General features: G+C 40.2%; 1 protein-coding gene across 1 annotated transcript in view; it reads right to left on the reverse strand.

The window, feature by feature from the left end:
* CNTNAP5 (contactin associated protein family member 5) overlaps positions 1–21053 on the reverse strand; it is an 860931-nt gene that overhangs the window by 497672 nt on the left and 342206 nt on the right. The window lies entirely within an intron of this gene.

Below are 21053 nucleotides of genomic sequence, written 5' to 3' on the forward strand. Positions count from 1 at the left end.
GTGTATGTATCAAAATATCACATGCATAACATAACTATGTACAAGTATTACACAACCATTTAAAAATCAAATGAAAAATGCATGGTTAAATATAAAAGACTATCTTTCTTTCTTAAACATTTTAAAAGTCAGTTCATAGTTTTTTAAAAAAATAATATCTTGTAATGTTTGCAAGGCACGTAGAGGAAAATATATGTGAACAAAACTAAAAAGGATGGAAAGTACAGAAAATGGAATTATACAAATGGGCAAAAAATCAGAAAGGATATGAAAGATTCAAATAATATTATCAGTAAAATTGACCTAATTTACATTCATAGAATACTCCATTCAATGACTGCAGATTATACATTATTTTAAAGTCCACACAGCACATTCACTGAGACCATACCCTGCACCATAAAATAGGTCTTAGTTAAAACCATACTGTTTGTTTTTTAACCACAATTAAATTAAATTAGAAATCAATAATAAATTACCTAGAAAAACTTCAAATATTTGGAAGTTAATCAACATACTTCTAAGTATGTTTTGACCCATAGGTCAAAGAAGAAATCAAAATGGAAATTAGAAATTAGTTTGAACTGCATGATGATAAAAACACTGTATCAAAGCTTGTGGGACACGGTTAAAGCAGACCTTAGAGAAAAATTTGTGGCTTCAGTTCTTTGCACATAAGAAGAATAACATAAAATTTAAAATCTAATTTTCCACTTCTAGAGGCTACCAAGACAGTAAATTTAATTCAGAATATTAATAGATTGGAATATTACTCAACAATAAAAAGTAACAAAGTGCTGATTCCTGCAACAACACATTAGTTGAGCAAAATAAGCCAGTCATAAAGAGTGCAAACAGCACGATTCTGTGCATATAAAATTCTAAACCAGGCAGACCTAAGCTCTGAGGATGGAAACCAGATCAGTACTTTTCTTGACAGTGTGAGGGCACGAATGACTGCAAAAACATTCATCAGTTCATTTGATCATAGCATTCTTGCGAAGGAGGTAGGCTGTTCTATCTTCATTTTAAAGGTGAGAAAACTTAATTTCGGAGAGGTTAAGTGATCCAAAGTTGTAAGTAAAAAAATTATCAGAAGTTGAGACTAGATTATAGGGATTCTGATGAGAGTCTAGTGACCCTTTTACTTCGCTCCCATAATCACCTCCATATATAAGTGGAGTCCAGTTTCTGCAACCAAATAATTATAGTGCCTGCATCACAGCTACCGTTTTCAAGGGTCTCCTCCATGCCAGGCACTTGCTAGGCTCTTTGCATGTATTAGTTCACTTTGTCGCACTTATCATCAAGGAAGCTTTCAGCCCACTTCCTCACTAAAAGAGACACCCTGTTCCCACCTCTCCATATGTATTTAACCCTTCTGAATTTGCCGTACGTCTTACAAACATGTGGCTCATTAACGTAGTGTCTCCGCCTCACTAGGAAAACCCTGGGACTCAGAGAGATTAATGGCAAGAACACACTGCAAAAATCAGTGCAGGTCCTTTCCATTTACAGTTCTGAGTAATATTATATGCACTACTTCTCAGAAATTTGTTTTTTCTCTTTTCCCCAACCCCCACGTCTGCACAACCTTAGGTACTAATATACTGAAGTTATCCACAGGTCTTTTACAGTTATAATGAAATAAATGTTATTATTTTTGTTACTCTCGAATATCATTCCTATGATTCTTAACAAAGCTGTTCACTGATCTTATCCCTACACGGGAACACAGTGCAGGAGTTTGTCTTTCTTTCCCTGGAGTTAAAGAACTTGAGGCTCAGAGAAGTTAAGTTTCTTGTAATGGTCACAGGGAGAGTGAAATTTGCTCTTCAAAGAGAATCTCAATCTCCCATCTTCTTCTAAGAACTCTCCACCACACTTGGCCTGAATATTAGAAAAGCAAATAAGCACATAGAAAGTAGATCACAGGGAGAGCTTACTCGGGATTGACACACAGAAGAATATGCCAGAAGTGAAAGAGAAGAGTATCAGTCAGCATTCAGCCCCTGCCCTTTTGCCACTCCATCATTCCTAAGTGTTCAACACTGTTTGGTTGATGAATGGAAGAACCTCTGGTCACACAAAGGTGCTGATGCTCTTCCTCGACTTTGTTAGGAAGGTCATGGTGTGGGCAGTCACTGTGAGGCTACGGCAAGATTGGTGCTGGGACTGATCAGTGGAGGGTGGATGGGTCTGAGCTGGCTGCCACCACAGCCACTCATTTGGATTCTGTGAATTCACCGTAGCCAGCTGACCTACACTGTTGACTTTGACTGGCAGTGAGATTACAAGTATCCAGGTGTCACCAGGCAGATGTTATTAATTTGCCTAACTACAGTCTCTGCAAGAAATGACAGGTACAGCAACCAAATTCTGCATCAGTGACCTTGATGGGATGTCGGGAATTTTCAGGGAGACTCTGTTGCAAGTCTGGTGCTCTGCCAAACACACCACGTTGCCTAAGGGTCCATGTGAAGAGAAGCAGTGGGAGAGAAAAGAGATGAGCTTTGGGTACCAATCCTAACATCCCTGCTGATACGGTTTGGCTGTGTCCTCACCAAAGTCTCATCTTGAAATGTAGCTCCCATAACCCCCCCATGTCATGAGAGGAACCCAGTGGGAGGTGATTGAATCATGGGGGTGGGTTTTTTCCCCTGCTGTTCTCGTGACAGTGAGTAAGTCTCACGAGATCTGATAGTTTTGGAAAAGGCAGTTCGCGTGTAAATGCTTTCTTACCTGCTGCCACGTAAGACGTGCATTTGGTCCTTCTTAGCCTTCTGCCGTAATTGTGAGGCCTCCCTAGCCATGTGGAACTGTGAGTCAATTAAATATGTTTCTTTTATAAAGTACCCAGTCTTGGGTATGTCTTTATTAGCAGCATGAGACTGGACTAATATGATTTGCCCTGTCATCCCCAGCAAGACACCCAGACTGTAATTCCTCTGGGAATATGGATTGTATCTCGTTTTAAACTGCATTTTCCAGAACAGTGCATGGAGCACAGTATTTCTTAAAGGTATATTGAAATAGATTTCAGTAACCCAAGCCAAATATATGTAGTTTTTTCAAAATCAGTCAATTTACAAACAACATCTTAATGCTTCGCATACTGTTATTAAAGACTTGCTGAATAACTGGGTGAATTAATGAACAAAGAAACATAAAAAACTTTTCTAAATCTCTGTTTACTCATCAAGAAAATAGTGAAAATGAAGTCTCCAGGAAAGATGTGAATCTTACATCGAATACATATGCAGATGACACTTCATTTTGTAGGTTCTTTCCAATACAAGCCATACTCTTCAAGAGACAGAGAGACAGAAGGAAAAAAAAGAGAGGCAGGTTCCACCAGGAAATACTTGTAAAAATATCTTTGTTTGACAGTGTACGCTGAAGCAACGGCCTGTTAATACCTCAAGTCACATGCAAGGAATGTGTCAATGACACTTAACGTTTTCTGAATGACTTTCAAAGGGATGTCCCCCCGGAAGAGTATAAACTAAAGTTAAGGAGGAACTAGCAGCACAGAGGTAATTAGAAATGATTGGTTTTCTTTTTAATTTAAGAAGATACATTTAATAAGGCAAAGGGTAATTAACATGCAAACCACAGACTTAAAGCTAAAATTGACAAACCCATTCAGGCTTCAGAGTACCAAACTGCTATTCAGAGCAGTGCAAAAGCGGATATCAGACAGGCGTTTATAGAAAAGAAAATGAGGGAGACAGGTGTTAGGCACTGGCCACTACTGGTAGCTGAGAGGAACTCTGAAATGATAGATTTGAAGAGACAAAAATAAGAGTTAAACGATTGAATTGTCCTTTCCCCCCACCTTCCTTATTTGGAGCACAGGGCCCATTATATCATAAGTGCATATGTGTGTATCTACTTGTCGTTTAATAGGGACGGTTATTTGATTAGCTTGAAAGACCACTCAGAATTCGATGGCTATCTAAGAATCCTGTTGTATCTTAACAGTTGGCAAGAGGGGAATGACTGATTGGCACCACTTTGCCACCCTGCTTGCTTTGCCTGGTTACGACCTGCAGATTAGAGAAACAACACAAGGATTTCGGCCAACACTAGAGAAAAGCTGACATTCCAGCCTGATCTCACTACCAGTGGCATGGGTATAGGCTCTCAGAGCTGTGCTAGTAATAATCACGTGCTCCTGTTCTCTCCCTTCGCTCAGGAGTCACTACCAACTCCGTGCTCTTACTCTCTTGGAGTTGTGTACCTGGGACACTGAAGATGTATATGTTTATGCTTCTGTCTCTGGCAGTAGAAATTCCCTCCAGTGGGTATTAGTGCTTCCTCATTCCCAGCCCAGTCCTGGCACATCTTTTGTGACACATGTGTTCCTGTGCCACCAGTCATCAACTTGACATTTTCCTCCTAGTCTCCTTGTCCTGACCTTCACTGTCAGTCATTCTCCTGAAACTTGACATGGCCACTTTGGAAAATGAAATCTGAAGGGATCCTAACACGGACCACTTTGTTATTCAGTTACCCATATGAAAGTTATTTCTGATGCAAACCTTACTAAATATAGAGTCTCCTAACACACTCCTGGAACCCCGTCCTAAACCATCAGTTATATCCCTTTTTATTCTTAGTGATGGGATATAATAGAGCTTGTCAGCAGAAGTTACTCAGTAAACCCATGAAGGCTGCAGGGGGTAATGTCTTCCATTAAGTGACTCTCCCACTGGAGACTCCAGTGTTGTCAGACTGACCAGTACCTGGCCCCAGGCAGAAAAGCCCAGCTTCCCCTAAGGGCAGTGCCCCATGACCAGGGAGGTACTGCATCGCTACCCTCACTGCCCCGTGAAAGTTATTACTTCTATATTCCATTTTCTCATCCTTCTTCTACTTTGATGAACAAGTGTCCTTTCCTGTGAATTATTTGCATTAAAACTCCTCCATCAGTAACATAAGTACAAATAGAACTTATTGAAAGTCAAGAGTTATAAGCACCAAGAAAGGGCATTGATAAAGTTATTTTAAGGTAGATGTGGAAGAACCCAAATCACCATTGGGCCTCTGCTTATTTATGTCTTTAACAACCAAACACTAATTTAGAATGAAATTTCTGAATAAAGTTCTCAAAGTTCGTCTTAGAACAATATGAACTTTTGTATATAAGTAGTCTATCAGCATCCCTATGATAGTGATAATGAGTCACTTAGTACTAGAAGATAAAGTATGACAACTGATATTATGTACATCAACCCAGAAACAAACAGAACTGTGCCTTTATTGCCCACTGGCTTGTATAATTCAGAAGAGAAATTCTTCTCAAAGGCATTATGCATGTAAAGATAAATGTTTGTTAAGTAATTGAGGACATGCATATGACACCAGACTCCTCTGTTGCTATTGCTGTGTTCGTTCCGAAATTCTGAATTTTGTATGACTTCTGCTGTGTTAAGTATGAGATAATCGGCTGGGCGCAATGGCTCTTGCCTGTAATCCCAGCAATTTGGGAGGCCGAGGCAGGTGGATCACATAAGGTCTAGAGTTTGAGACAGCCTGGCCAACATGGTAAAACGCTGTCTCTACTAAAGATACAAAAATTAGCTGGGGGTGGTGGCATGCGTCTGTAATCTCAGCTACTCGAGAGGCTGAGGCAAGAGAATCACTTGAACCCAGGAGGCGGAGTTGCAGTGAGCCAAGATCTTGCAACTGCACTCCAGCCTAGGTGACAGAGCGAGACTCAGTCTCAAAAACAAAAGTAATTAAAACAAAAAACAAAAAACAAAAAAACCCACAGTATTGGGGTAATGAAGCGACTGTTGAAACAGTATCATATATTTATGTTTCTGTCTCTGCACTGAGAGATAACACCAACATGTATGGCAGCTCCACCATATGGCGCACGCCTGGAAAAGACTGAAATACCCTCTTAGCAAAATCAGACTTTTCACATTCCACTACAGAAAAAAGAAAACAACAACAACAACCACCACCACCACCACCAATGCCTTTGCCCTTTTAAACAAAGTAAACAGAAATCTTTTTCAACTATCTTGCCAATGAGGTAGGGAACTAGAGCATGGGAGTTGGCAGGGCAGCCTGACCTTCTCTTAGAGCATCTGGAGTTAAGGAGTGATATTGCAGCAAGGGCCAGGCCCAGAGCTAGGAAGAGGCTAACTCAGGTCTACAGGGTAAAGCCTTGGGGCAAACAGAAAAACAGAAACAAAGATGAAACGGCTGCTAGTCTTCATAACGCCTTTACGTTCTTATGTGCATTGCAGTGGCTTTAGTAGGTGATCTTGCCAAATCTTTTTCATCTTCCCAACACGATTTCTCTTTCTCTCTGTCTTGCATTATTTTCTTTCCTACACTTATCACCACCTGACAAACTAAATATATGCATATATATATCCATTTACTTGTCTATCTCCCCGCCATGACACTCTAAGCTTCATGAGAGCAGAGTATTCTCCTAAAATCTCAAGCAGAAGAGGTGGCCTATAAGTCCTTGTTGAATGAAGAAATAATATGTAGCATTGGTTTCCCTATTTTTTTTTTCATTATAAGCCCTGTTATGTTTTCATGGTGCATCTTGTGGGAATAATGTTCCATGGAAATCTGAACATAATGTCTTAATGGGAGGTCTTAATGGGAGATCTTCCTGGTCATGACTTTGGATGGAAAACAAAGGATAGGAGTTTTGAGGAATGTTCTCAATGAAATGTCATTTGTTTAAGAGGGAACTGGTATGACATTATAGTTTAGAGCTCCTTCTACTATCACAGTGAATTTAGGAATCTTAAGTGTCAGGCTACAGTGCTTCAGAGAGACAAATAATAAAGTGTCAATGTTCAAGGTTCACCGAGCCCTATGTTACCCAGACTATCCAAAATTATTTGAGGTGGAAATATCAAAAGGAGTGAATGGGCAGTATATGAAGTCTGTGTTTCATCCTTGATGCCATTCCAAACCTCGGAGAGTCAGCTTGTTAACCCCACAAACTACCCACAGACTGTGGGCTCTAGTTTCTGCCATCCTTTATACTTAATTGACCAGAGAATAAGCTAAGGCTGGTGCTGGTTTCATGAGAAACAAATGATGAATAAATAAATCTAGGATGCTCGCTCATCCTTATTTCCTCCTTAGAACTTTCCAGGCTCACTTCCAGGGATGAACATCTATACCAGCAGAAAAGCTCCAACTTGCCTGTCCTACAGTCAATTTTCTCCAAAGATAATTTCACCTCCCTGAACGGGAATATTTGAGGAGATAGCAGATTCTTGTGGGAAAGAGGAATATGAAGGCAGACATCATGTGTCTTTTTAAACAATTCATGTTATTGAGATTTGGATCTTAAACTAGCACTCTACGGAGAACATGTAAGCTCACTGACAGCCTGTGGCAAAACCACATACTAGCCCAAGTTTATCACGATCTCCTCCTCTCTTCTTCACTCGTTTGTTCCCTTTCTTTCCTTAGATGACTTTCAACTTTTTCTGTTGAATTGTAAGTAGCCCAAGCAATGAATTTCTCCTTTTCCTAGGGAAAATGAGCAGTTGAGGAGGCAGATTTTAAAAGGAACACATGAAGGATAATGGAAGAAAGAAGAAAGAGAGAAAGGAGGAAAACACTTTACAAGCTAAAGGAATTAATTTCTCTTGCCCATTTGGCTGGTAAATTGAGACAGAATTACTGGATATTTACTGGAAGCTCTGAGGTCTGGCCTTGAGTAAATAGAAACCCAAGTCAGTACATGGTATATGGCCCACCTCCCTCCGTCTTCACCATCATCTTCATCATGTCCTTCCTGGATCACTGCAATAGCCTCTAGACAATTGTTTGGCCTCCAGTGTTACTCCCATCTAATCAATCTGACAAGTGAGTTCATTACCTTTAAGATAAAGTAGGGCTGGACGCAGTGGCTCATGCCTGTAATCCCAGCATTTTGGGAGGCCAAGGCAGGCAGATCACCTGAGGTCGGAAGTTCAAGACCAGCCTGACCAACATGGAGAAACCCCGTCTCTACTAAAAATACAAAATTAGCCAGGCGTGGTAGCGCATGCCTGTAATCCCAGCTGAGGCAGGTAAATCGCTTGAACCCGGAAGGTGGAGGTTGCAGTGAGCCAAGATCGGGCCATTGCACCCCAGTCTGGGCAAAAAGAGCAAAAATGCATCTCAAATAAACAAACAAACAAAAAAAGATAAAGTAAAAATTTCTTAATATTCCCTATAAAGCCCTCTGCTTTCCAAATTAGCTCCTGCTTCTTCTCTCCTCTCCATGTCCTCCTTCTGTTATATCAAACTGCGAGATGTTCCCCCAAACACAACAGGGAACTAATTCCTTAAAGCATCTTCTCAGCTCTGTTTTTCCCCAACCTCTGTGTTGAAGCTGGTGGCACTCTCCTTGTTCATCCTAGTGGTATTTGCCGTCATGGAAGGAAATCAGCAAAGGAGCTGGAATGTCTGTATTTAGGTTGGTCTCCTCTTCTAGACAGCAAGTGCTTTGAGGGTCACTGCCCTGATTCACTTTGCATCCCTGGTACCTGCACAAACTATAGTACACAGAAGGTAGAGAATATATGGTTGTTCCCACAAACTCAATGGAATTTTGTATAAATCACAGTGCAAAGAAAGGAGAGGACATCACAAAAGGAAATTTCTGCTTGTCTATTATGAAGCACAAAAAATGTAAACATTTTGTCTAACTCAGGTATCTGTTATCATGAAATTATTTCCTTTGAGCTAAAGATAAATGTGAAGTCTGATGGCAATGTTTTGTTGGTGGCTCTACAAAGATGCGATTTTTCATTCTTCATTTCACTTGCTATCCCTAGATCCCCCTTGTGAAGTGTCACTGGATCGCTGGCTACATGTGCAAGATGAAACCACTGGGCTTTTAAGAAAGATCCCCTTGAAAGTCACCTGCAACCATTATTTCATGTATCACCTTAGGCCATTCATATCATCTTTCAGAATCTTAGTCTATTCATCTATTACATGGAGATAACAATACCATGGGAAAGGAATGATATATATTAAACAGTCACACATTTATTTATATTTTAGAGTAACACAACATCATTGTAGTGACCTCCAAAGATGACTTTGCAGAAGATGATATAGACTGAATTCTCCTGCAAATTCATACACTGAAATCCTAATGCCAGTGTCACATTATTAGGAAGTGGGGATTTTGAGAGGTAATTAGTTCATGAGAATGAATCTTCTGTGATGGAATTAGTGTCATCGTAAGAATAGAAAAAGAACTAGCCCTATTTTGGCTTTCCCTCATATGAGGAGGCAATGAGAAAATAGCCACTTGCACACGAGGAAAAGTGCTCTTACCAGACACTGGATCTTCCAGCACCTTAATCTTGGACTGTCCAGCCTCCAGAACTGTGGGTAATAAATTTCTGTTGTTTAAGGATATTGTACATTTGTTATAGCAGCTAGAACTATCTAAGACAGAAAGGCTCTGGCATTGTCAACCTGCACCAAGTAATCACACAATCTAAATAGAAAAAAACTTGCTTACTATGCAAATTCAGCGTCAAAGAAATTCTCTGGCCTCTCCTATCCACAAGAGTGTCACCTAATTTTTTTTCTTCCACATAAAAATGCCTGACAGCTTTCAGCATTGCAACATAGTGATGTCCTAAGACAGGAGACTGAGACTCAAGGAGATGCAGCGATGCTCAATGTTAACTTCTGGTCAGCAGCCTAAGTAGGGCTCATTATTCTCTGCATTTGACTCTGACTGGCCTTTTTCTGCACAGATTGTTGTAGTTCAAGACAAAAAGTCCTGCAGCAAAATACTGGGAGACCTGTATTCTAACACCAAATGTATATTAAACAGTTGTTATTATTATCATTATGGCTATTATTATTGTTGTTGTTGACAGGTTAGCAGGGGTATTGAATTCACATATGGAAAGATCTATCTCAAGCCCCAGTTCACATTAAAGTGAATTTACTCAACTAAGAAATTCAGTGAATTTTTGTTTATTTTAATTGCTTTCTGGAGCATCTAGATCCAACTATTCATTAGAAAAAGTATAAAATTGAAAACAAGACTCTGACACTGCCTTTAAAGTAGCAAGCTATTTTTGAATTGATAAAATTGTTTAAAAAGGAGAAAAGGGGGGGAAGGAAATAATGCTTGTCGTAGCCTGCATTTCACTTCAGTTCTTTACAACATATTTATTAAAGCATTTTGTATCCAGAAAAAAAGGATCCCCTAGAACTGTGAATTGATTAGCCTTCTCCAATAGTTTGCAACAGTGCTTCCACTGCCGATATTAATCATGCTTCCAGCACCTCCTCTGCACCAATACCAGGGAGGTCTGCACGCCCCATATTGAATGCAAGGAATTAACGCTGGATAAATGTGTTTGGACCTTGCTGTGTTAAGGAACACTCAGGCTCTGTTTATACTTTGCTTCATTCCCAAGTTTAAATAGTGATTTTCAGACTATCCAGCTTGGTAATTCTATACTTGGTCTGATTTCATTGTTGACAATGTTTGAATCAAGCCAGACAGGCATATGGAAGTTCCTTAGCTTGACTTGCAAGGTCTTATTAGCTGGCCCTGTTCTGCTTTGAGTCTTATTTCTCACAATCCCTGAATGTACTCTAAACTCCAAAAAATTAGACTACTCAATGTCACTGGCCAGACACATTACATGCAGTCTTGTTTTAGGGTCTTGGTGCTACTACTGCATGGCACTGTAGCAAGGTGTTGATGATGGACTCTGGGGCACATTGCCTAGGTTCAGTCATTGCCCTCCCACTTACTGGATGTGAGAATTCAGGCACACACTTAGCTTTTCTATTCTAGCATTTGCCCAACTTTAAAATGGGGACAAGAGTGCGTTTCTCAAGAGGATGGTGAGTGTGTGTGTGTGTGTGTGCATGTGCGTGCGTGTGTGTGTAGAAATATAAATATATGTATGCATATTAGTTAACATGTATTCTAATAATTTATGCCAGAATTATTCTATGTAATATGCCATATACATTGACATAGTGTTTAGATATTGCTTAGAACAGTTCTAGCATGAAGTATGAAGTTTTGGCACAGTATGTGACCTATATAAGTGTTAACTACTATTATGGCTAGTTCCACACGTTTAGTTAAATTGTAGTTATTCTTCAGGCTCACGTCAAATACTGACTCCTTTATTAAACAGTCCTAATTTTCTAAGCAGGAGAGCAGAGAGAATATTTATTGGATGTAGAAAATGATCCAGGTGCATGTTTTCACATCAGTCTTTTGTCATATCCTATGCTGTTTCTGGGCATTTTGGGAATGAGGAAACTGAGAACTGACATCCAGTAAGTTGCCCACAGTGGACTTGGGATGTGAGCCCAGGTCTGTCCCCCTGTGCAAACTGACTTTCTCTCTGCTCAACACTGTTGCTTCTTGGGAGGCACGCTCTCTCTTTCCTCTATACTGCCAAGGCACATTATTTCTCAATCTCTCATCCACTCGATTCTTTCTATTTTGTATTATAACTATGTGTGTACATACTTGACCTTCATTATAAAAGAATGTGTATTTTTAGAGCAGAAATCTCAGGTATTTATATATACATTCCCTTCCCCAATTCCACCTTTGTTTGTTCCTTTGCTTTATCAATGGGCATGTTTGCTTCCTCTATAAGATTCTGTGTTTCTTGGGTGAATTTAATTGTTGGAAGATGATTTCATCCCAGCATTTATCACAGGGTAAGATCAAGAGCATTTTATTATGCATTTTACTGAATTATAAATATGTATAGCATGTAAAAGACTGCCACTACCTGAAGCTCTGATACTTTAGTGGGATACTGAGCCTGAATTGGAGCTTCACAAGATTCCTTTGGTGGGCAGCAGAATGCATGTGTCTTGGCAGAGGCGATGCAGTCAGAAGGAAGGGTGAAGGAAAAGCAGATGGGCTGCAATCTTGTCCTCACCACAATGGGACCTGGGCAAACTACTCTACCACTTTAAGCCTTTGTTTTCTCCTCTGTGGAATGCGAATGACAACACTGGGTTTATCAGAGAGCTGTTTGAAGAATGAAAGGCAAAGGGTATGTCAATTACTTGCAAGTTCCTGAATATAGCAAATCCTCATTGAGTGTTCAATATACAACTTTTCCTTCCTGTTAATATGCCACTTGGGGTCAAATTGTCCATGGAAGTCTAAGCCATTCTCTGTCAGAAATTGTTTGTAGTGCTTGTCCAGAGATGTCTCATTCCTTCATTCCTGTCTCTCCTCTTTTCATGCTCTGTATTCATCTTTTTGTATTTATTTATTATCTTTTTGTTTTTCTTTTTTGAGACAGAGTCTCACTGTACTCCAGGCTGGAGTACAGTGGCACCATCTCGGCTCTCTGAAACTTCTGCCCCTGGGCTCAAGCGATTCTCATGCCTCAACTTCCTGATTAGCTGGGATTACAGGTGCCAGTCACCATGCCCGGTTAATTTTTGTATTTTTAGTAGGGATGGGGTTTTACCATGTTGGCCAGGCTAGTCTTGAACTCCTGATCTCAGGTGATCCGCCCACCTTGGCCTCCCTAAGTGCTGGGATTACAGGTGTGAACCACCATGCCTAGCCTATTCACCTTTTATTAATGACTACAGAAAACATATAATAGCTATAACAGTTATTTCATATATAATGTAGCTGGGTTCTCTAACTTACCCAAAACATTTTAAAATCTTGGTGACTAGAAGCCAGGATAAACTGCTAGCTTAAAGCTGACAGTGTTGTTCATTCATATATAGAGAAGAATTGCAAATTTACTTTGCAGAAAATAAATCACAAAACTTCAGTGTGCCCCTTGGTTTTACCAAAGTAAAGCCATATCCCTGTTCAGGTGAGGTGCAGCCTGACACAATGGGATGTCCCAGAGAGAGCCTGAGCCTGGGCTTGGCGGAACTACATCCCGCCCCTCTTTACGTAGTCCCTACGGTAAGTTTGTATGCACCCATAGTTTTGGGGTGCAGGAGATCTGGTCAAATGCCTTTGACCTTTGGCACCCTGTAGGGGCAGCTGAGTGAATCCATACAACAGAGTGTCATACTATGGGTGAAGCAGAGAAGTCCAGCAGGGTTGCCTGGCATTGGAGGCTGAACCCCATGCATGGGTCTAGCATCTTTAACATATAATAGTCAGTATAAAGCTTTCTGTGTGTAATTTGCTTTGACTTACATGCAAACCTTCTCCTTGTCTCCAAGCCTTACAGTTAAGTCTTACCTAGTCTTTGGAGAATTATGAAAACAGACTGGAATAGTCTATTCTGACACTGCAAAAAGGGCAGGAGTCCCAGCTGAGATGAAGAGCAACAGCCAAGGTGAATTTGAAGAGCACATGAGCAATCACTGGGGTCTCTCAGAAATCTTTAGGAGTCAGAGAAGTCATGGGAAATGGTGGGTTGGCTAATTGTCATTTGGAAATTAGAGAGAAGTATGACATCTGAGGATGCCGCATGCCACATTGCACACGGCCTCCACGCATGACTCTGCAATCTACAACAGTAAATCGGCGGGGATTCGAATCTAATAAAACTATGCTCACTTAACGAGGTTCTCCCATTCTTCTTTTTGGATTACAAGATAAGGAAACTAACAGAAAAGTTTTGGGATTACAAAAACCACAAAACAACACAAAAAATAATAAAATAAAATAAGAATTAAAAATTGTTTACACGGTAATCTAAAAAGCTAAACAACTTTGAAAATTGTCCTGGGATCGGTCCACATCAGATTTAGTTGTCTGTACTTGCCTGAATATATTTAAGGAAGAGTTCTGATGAGCGTTAAGCCAAAGGTGCTTCTTTAAAATTCCTTAATTAACCTGAGACCCACATTGCTAAAGCAAGCCAACCAAAGCTTGTTTTTGGCTTTGGTTTTGTTCTCTTTTTTTCATTCTCCTTGCCTTCCTTTCTTTTTCCCTTCCCTCCTTCTTTTTCTTTTTCTTTTTTTCTTTTTCTTTTTTTGGCAAAGAACAACAAAATGCAAATCGAAAGCCAGATTTATTCAAATACCATGCTTAAGAAGCATATCTGAACAAATTATTCAGAGCAGGAGCTAGGGATTCTGAGAGAGATGACAGGGTTGTATGAATAAATTTCAATATGGCTTTACTTCTTTATGATATAATCTCAGTCTTAATTCCCAATGAAGCTGCCAAAATGCATTATAGCTCTGTCTCCATTAAAGAGATTTTGGTTTTGTCAACTTACTCTCTGAGTATTTAGATATTTCATTTAATTGACCTATTCCTAGATATTTGTAAAGACAACTGGTTTAAAAGATTAGTAATCTTTTAACTGTTTTCCTTTTAAAGGCAATCAAAGCTATTTCTTTCCATCATCATGGGCAGTGGTTGAGCATATACCAGAGTAATCCTGCTTAGATTATTTGACCTTTTCCTCATCAGCTTTTATAGTTCGTCATTCCTGCTAACATTTCTTCACAGTAAGCAATCTTGGTGTATAGTAAATGCTAATTGGTCCTTTAAAAGGTTCCCATGATAAATACCTTTATGCCTCAATTTAAATTTTCTGGGCACAGAACAGAGATAGGAGAAGTCACTTTGTGCTGTGTCCTTCATCCAGATTCATGCTTTTCTCTAACCTCCCTGACTCTCTGCAACTTTTGATCACTTACTCTTTGTCTTATTTTCCTGTCATTTTCAGTGCCTGCTCTCACCTTTCCCTTTCTTTCTTTTTTCTTTTCTTTTCTTTTTTTTTTTTTTTTTTTTGAGACGGAGTCTCACTCTGTCGCCCAGGCTGGAGTGCAGTGGCCGGATCTCGGCTCACTGCAAGCTCCGCCTCCCGGGCTCACGCCATTCTCCTGCCTCAGCCTCCCGAGTAGCTGGGACTACAGGTGCCGCCACCACGCCCGGCTAGTTTTTTGTATTTTTAGTACAGACGGGGTTTCACCGCGTTAGCCAGGATGGTCTCGATCTCCTGACCTCGTGATCCGCCCGTCTCGGCCTCCCAAAGTGCTGGGATTACAGGCTTGAGCCACCGCGCCCGTCCTCCCTTTCTTTTTTTCTCGGTAAGAACAGCAAGTGCTCTGGATTCACAGGACTGTCACCGGTCCTTTTTGTTTTTTTAATTTTTTCCACAAGAGTTAAAACAAAAGACTCAGAGGCTGCAAAAAAAGCAATGAGGCGGACTGACAAATAGCCATTTGCCCAATGCAGGTGGCAATTTAGAGAAGACGATGAGGGGAGGTGGCTGCTTTTTGTTTTTACTGCCTGAGTTACATCAGGTAAAAAGTGATATGAACAGGTCAAAAAGTCACAAAGACGACTTTATCACGTCCACCCATTTTTATGATCCCATTGTGTCGTCTTCTTTCCATTTTAAATTTTCTAAATGTTATATTCTAATTAGCATATCTAAATATGTTAATATATTAACATCTAAAATTTCTCAAAGATCTAAAATACCTTACTGTTTATACATTCTTCTTAACAAATGGTGTATCTGTTATGTAACAGGTATTTTTAAAATGCAAACTAGAAATATATTATTTTAGTTAATTTCCTAGACAGTCTCTGTGAGGTATATTTTGTTATACCCATCTCATACATGAAGATCTAGATCCATGGAGTTCAAATAACTAGTCCAAGGCCACATTTCAGTTAATATGTAGAAGCAGATTTAAACTGCTGCTGGTTTGGCTTCAGAATTTAACTTTTCTAGACCATGCGGAGTAATACTGGAACCAGCAGTTCTCTGAACCCATGTCTAACACAAATATTTTTTATCTCCCTTACAGAAATAATTTCATAGAAATTTCTCAATTCTAGTCCTCTGCCTTTATAGAAAGTAGGTATGTCTTTCTGAATGTTGTGCAAAAATATTGTCCAGTCTCGTTTTTATATATTGTATATATTGTATCACACAGTGTATGCACCACCTATAAAACCACTATTCAAAATACTATGCATTATAACACCCAGTGTTTTTGTATAAGGGTTTGGCCAAATACTTTCTCCTTGAGTGTAATTATAGAAAAAAATAATGAATTTACTGCACAGCTAAATGGGCATTTTCTGTTAGTGCAACCTGACACGTTGCCATTTTTGCCTCAGCTACTAGAAAAAGAAGTATTTTCCAGGTGTTTGAGCCTAGTTGATTAACTGCACCCTAGTACACTCTGCTTTGTGTACTCTACACATGCTTCCAGTACGTTTCTGTTTACTTTTGTCCTCTTGGTGTTATTTCTCATAATATTTATCTGATTGGGGCTAACCAGTAACCTCCCACTGAAAGCAGCAGGGACAGGTGGGCTGTCATGGCTTTTTAGTAGAGAATCCTGTGCTGGAAGGTAACCCTTTCTGTATCATCGATAAGATGTAACTAAATTTAGAGTCAGAAGCCACTCTCAGGATTAGCTGCTAAGCTATTTGGTTGACAGGCGAGAAGTTAATCAGAGGATGCAGATGAGAAGTCAAAATCACAAAGAAAAATAAAAAAAGGAAGGCAGAGAAAGATCTAGGAGTTGACTCTGTCGGCAGTTGGATTATCTAGAGCCAGGGAGAGGGCCTAGCCCTTTGATTATCAATGGAAAGATTGATTCAGCCTCATCTCCCTTTTGTTATCATTGGTCGTGCTTTGGAGACACTCATACTTCGGATTTTTTAGCTGAAAGAGACTCTGGGCTGACAAACAACCCAAGTGTTTTTTTTTGTTGTTGCTGTTTAAATTATTATTACTATTGTTATTACTATTATTACTATTATTATTTTGGAGATTTCGCCCCCTTCTGTTGCCCAGGCTGGATTGTAGTGGTGCGATCATGGCTCACTACAGCCTTGACCTCTCAGGCTCAAGAGAACCTCCAGCTTCAGTCTCCCAAGTAGCTGGGACAAGAGGCAGGTACAACCACACCCAGCTAATTTTCATATTTTTCTGTAGAGACAGGGTCTTGCTCTATTGCCCAGACTGTCTCAATCTTTTGGCCTCAAGTGATCCTCCCACTTCAGCCTTCCTAAGTGCTAGGATTACAGGCATGAGCCACTCTACCCAGTCTAAATTATTATTCAAAACAAACAAAAAAGGTTGCGCTGCTGCTTCTTTTATTTACTTGCATCTCTACTACTTGTGGAAGGCAGATATGCCTTGTTTTTTGTGTCAAAGCAACTGAGACCAGAATCTCCACTATGTGAATAATTAACTGATTTGTTAAACATATATGAATTTTTTTTTGTCTGACAAAAATGAAACTGGTCTAACTGTAAAAAACAAAAGAGAAAAACACATTTTCGAAGGCAAGAGACAAAACCTATGGGTTAACTAGCTATAGCAGGAACTACTTGAAAAGTGTCAAAAGAATGTCACAGACACTAAGCATTACATTCTTATTATTGATAATCAATCATTTAAAAAAACTGAGTATTTTATTTCGAGTGAAATTTGGAAAAACGGACAGTGAATTACATTAATATTTGCAGCAGCCAGTCTTTTCTCCAAGTTGTGGCAACACATTTTTTTTCAAGCAAAACACTTTATTAGCTTTTTAAACTCCTTATTTGCACTTCTTATCTGCACGTAAACATGACAGGACAGAAAAGGTTTCTGTTTGTTTGCGTCAGCTCTTTTTCCTTTAATTCACCTTATTGAGTTTGACTCCATTGAAATAAGATTTTGGAAAAAAGAGATGTAGAAGAAAATATGGCGTTCCTCCAGCTGTCTGGTCCTGTTGACATAGTTCAGCCGCTTTGCTTCAGGAATGAATAAACCCTGAAGTCTTTCTTTGTGTCCAGGATTCTGTGAGGCTGTAGGAATAATGGTGAGCATAAAAATGGGCCCCATGCAGCCTGGTCAACATGGTGAAACCTCATCTCTCCTAAAAATACAAAAATTAGCCGGGCATGACAATGGGCACCCATAATTCCAGCGACTCAGGAGGCAGAGGCAGGAGAATCGCGTGAACCCGGAAGGTGGAGGTTGTAGCGAGAGAGGTTGTAGCGAGAGAGGTTGTAGCGAGAGAGGTTGTAGCGAGAGAGGTTGCACCCGGAAGGTGGAGGTCTCGCTCTGGGAGACAGAGCGGTACTCTGGGAGACAGAGTGATACTCTATCTCAAAATAAAGAAATAAATAAAAATAAAAAAAGAAAAAGAAAAAGAAAAAAAAAAGGCCCCGTGCTTGGTGCTTGAAGTCAGACCAGGGATGGACATTAGCAAATATTCACACAAGTGAATGCACGATTACGAAAGGCGAGGAGCAGGAACATATAAGTATTTTGAGACCATATAATCCTGGCACTGCGCCTCAAATGAAGGTTCAGAAAATGCCTTCCCAGGGAATTGATGCGTAAGTTAAGGCTGGCTCGCTAAGCTTCTTAAAAGCCAAGGCTTTTGCTAAAAACATGGGAAGGCTAGAGCCCACAGGAAGTGAGATGGGCTGCACTCAGAGGTCCCTGCGGAACTGCATGCTTGCCTTTCTGCAGTGGCATCAGCCGTGCTTTGCAACCCAGGGTTCTGGTGGTAGCTTCAATGACTGCGGTCACTGCAGACCAGGAGTCCCTCTGAAGCCACTGCTTCCCGAGCCTTCAGCTGGCCTAGCCACCATCTGACAGCACCTTGGCTCATGCCCAAGCCACACATCTCCGGAGTCCTGCTCCTGAAGCATGATGCCTTTAGGAGGCAGTCTGTGCTCACAAATGTTCATCTGAAAGCATAGGGAGTTAACACATCAATGACAGAGTTGGAGGACAAATTCTTTTCTTTTCATCCTCTAGACACACTGTTATAAAGTGTAGTCTCTTCCTACGGCCACTCTGAAGCCTATGAGGAGAGGTGGCTAGTTTGAAATGTCACCCCTTCAGAACGACTTTCCCTGTTTTCCTGCCTCCATCCCATTTTCCCTCACTCCTGATTCTCTAGGATTGCATTCTCCAGCAAAAGCTTTGGACTCAGACTTTATTTTTCAGGACACTGTGGCTAAGATAGGAGGGCTGTAGAAGGAGCTTGAAACTGGTCCTCATTCTGTGTGCTTCGATCTCAGAGTATAAGCTCAGAGACAAAAAAAACAGAAATAGAAATAATAGATTTGAAGAAAATTATTGGTGAGGCATCGTAGCCAAAATATCTTAAGCATGACTTTGCTATCCCCAGCAGAAAAGATAACATTCTAGTGGGGCTCTGTACTCATCTTTATCAGGCCACAACTAGGATTTGGTGGGAGGCAGGGGGTCTTACCTCTGATTGCTATAACCAAATGCCATAAATTAGGTTGCTTAAACATAACAACACACATTTATTTCCCATAGTTTTGGACATTGGCAATCTGAGATCAGGGTGCCAGTATGGTGGGGTTCTTGGTAAGGGTCCTCTTCACCGTTTAGAGATAACCATCTTCTTGCTTTATCCTCACATGGTAAGAAGATAGCAAGTTAGCCCTCTGGCCTCTGATTATAAGAACATTAATCCCATGATTAGGGCTCCACTCTTATGACTTAATGACCTTCCTTCCAAAGGTTCCACCTCTAAATACCATCACATTGGGATTAGGGTTTCAACATATAAATTTTGGGGGGACACGAACATCCACTCCATTGCAGGGGAGTGGCACATTTTTGGGGAGAACCTACGGAGCATGATCAGAAAAGTGAGCAAAACTGGGGAGAGATTTGAAATAATCACAAGAGGAACACTGAAAGCACTGAGGATTCTATATGGAAATAGACTGTCAAAGTGTGGGGGGGGAAAGGTGAAAGGGAAGGTCAGAATTACCATCAGATAGCTATTGAAGAAGGCTGCAACTTCTTTTGTAGAGTTGTAAACTACAGCAAATTGGATGAAGTTATTGTAAGAAAGATTTAGCTCAGAACAATTAAAACATTTCTTGGCAGAAATGCTGTTCAACTATGGAAGAGAGTGCTTGATGAGGTAGCAACATCACTATCCCTGAATATTTTCAAGCCTCTGCATGTATGTTACAGGAGAGGGGATTCCAGCCAAGGAACTAGATTAAACTATTGCCAAGGTTACTTATAATGTAGAGTCTGTGATTCTGAGTTTCAAACAAGGTGAGTACCTCATTTATAGGAAACCTGGATTGCAAACTTCTTAAGGGCATGAATAGTATCTTTCTACTGGCCAATGACCTTCACACAATGGAAAAGAAATTTAAACAACATTGTTTCTTCAGCCTTAGGTAATTCTGAGCAGCTATCATACAAAGGCAGGCATTTGGTTCCAGGAGACTATGTGAAAGAGAAGGACAGTGAAGTTCCCTCCATCAGTCCACAGGAAATGCAGCTCAATGAACAAAGTTAACTGACTGTACATCTCTTGGTGCACTCAGCCTGGGCAGTTCACTTACTCACTCACTCATTAACTCATTCAACAAACCTCGATGTTGTCTATGGGCTCAACATTATGGAGATACAAACTGAATGACGTACTCTGAAAGAATCCATAGCCAAAAGGCAGAAAACAAACAAACAAACAAAGAATGAATGTATTATCTCAGAACACGATAAAAAAGGAAGTGGAGGTTGGTAGGACAATGTGACCCTCTCCAGGGATAGAGTCCTCAGAGGGCACTTCTTGGGGATGGGACACTTTGCTTGCCTCTAGGAATATATATGATTATTCCTGCCCAAAAAGGAAGTACACATTTATTTATTGCAGCACTTAAGAGGCTTAGGCAAGTCTGGAATTATATACTGATTCTGCCACTTACTTACTACTTAAACATCTGTAAAAGCAGATTCATTTATCCAAAAAATATGTCTGTGCCTACTCATGCAGCAAGCATTGTGCAAGGTACTGAAGATACAGTTATAAAAAAGGAAGACATGGATTCTGCCCCCAGAGAATATAGTCTTATGGGGGAGGTAGTTATTAATTGCAGATTAAACTACTTAAATTCTTATATTGCACAATTGTGACAAGTGGGAGGAAAAGGGGACTTAGTTTGGTCATGGGTGCCAGAGATAATAGGCATGTGTATCTCATAAGATTGAAGTGGGGTAAAGAGAAATGATGCATGCAAAATTCTCAGCAGGGTGGATGGCACAATGAATTATAGGCACATATTCACTATTAGATTATGTTCATAA

This window comes from Macaca fascicularis, chromosome 12 (genome assembly GCF_037993035.2).
Source record: "Macaca fascicularis isolate 582-1 chromosome 12, T2T-MFA8v1.1".
In the NCBI taxonomy this organism is placed as follows: Eukaryota; Metazoa; Chordata; class Mammalia; order Primates; family Cercopithecidae; genus Macaca; species Macaca fascicularis.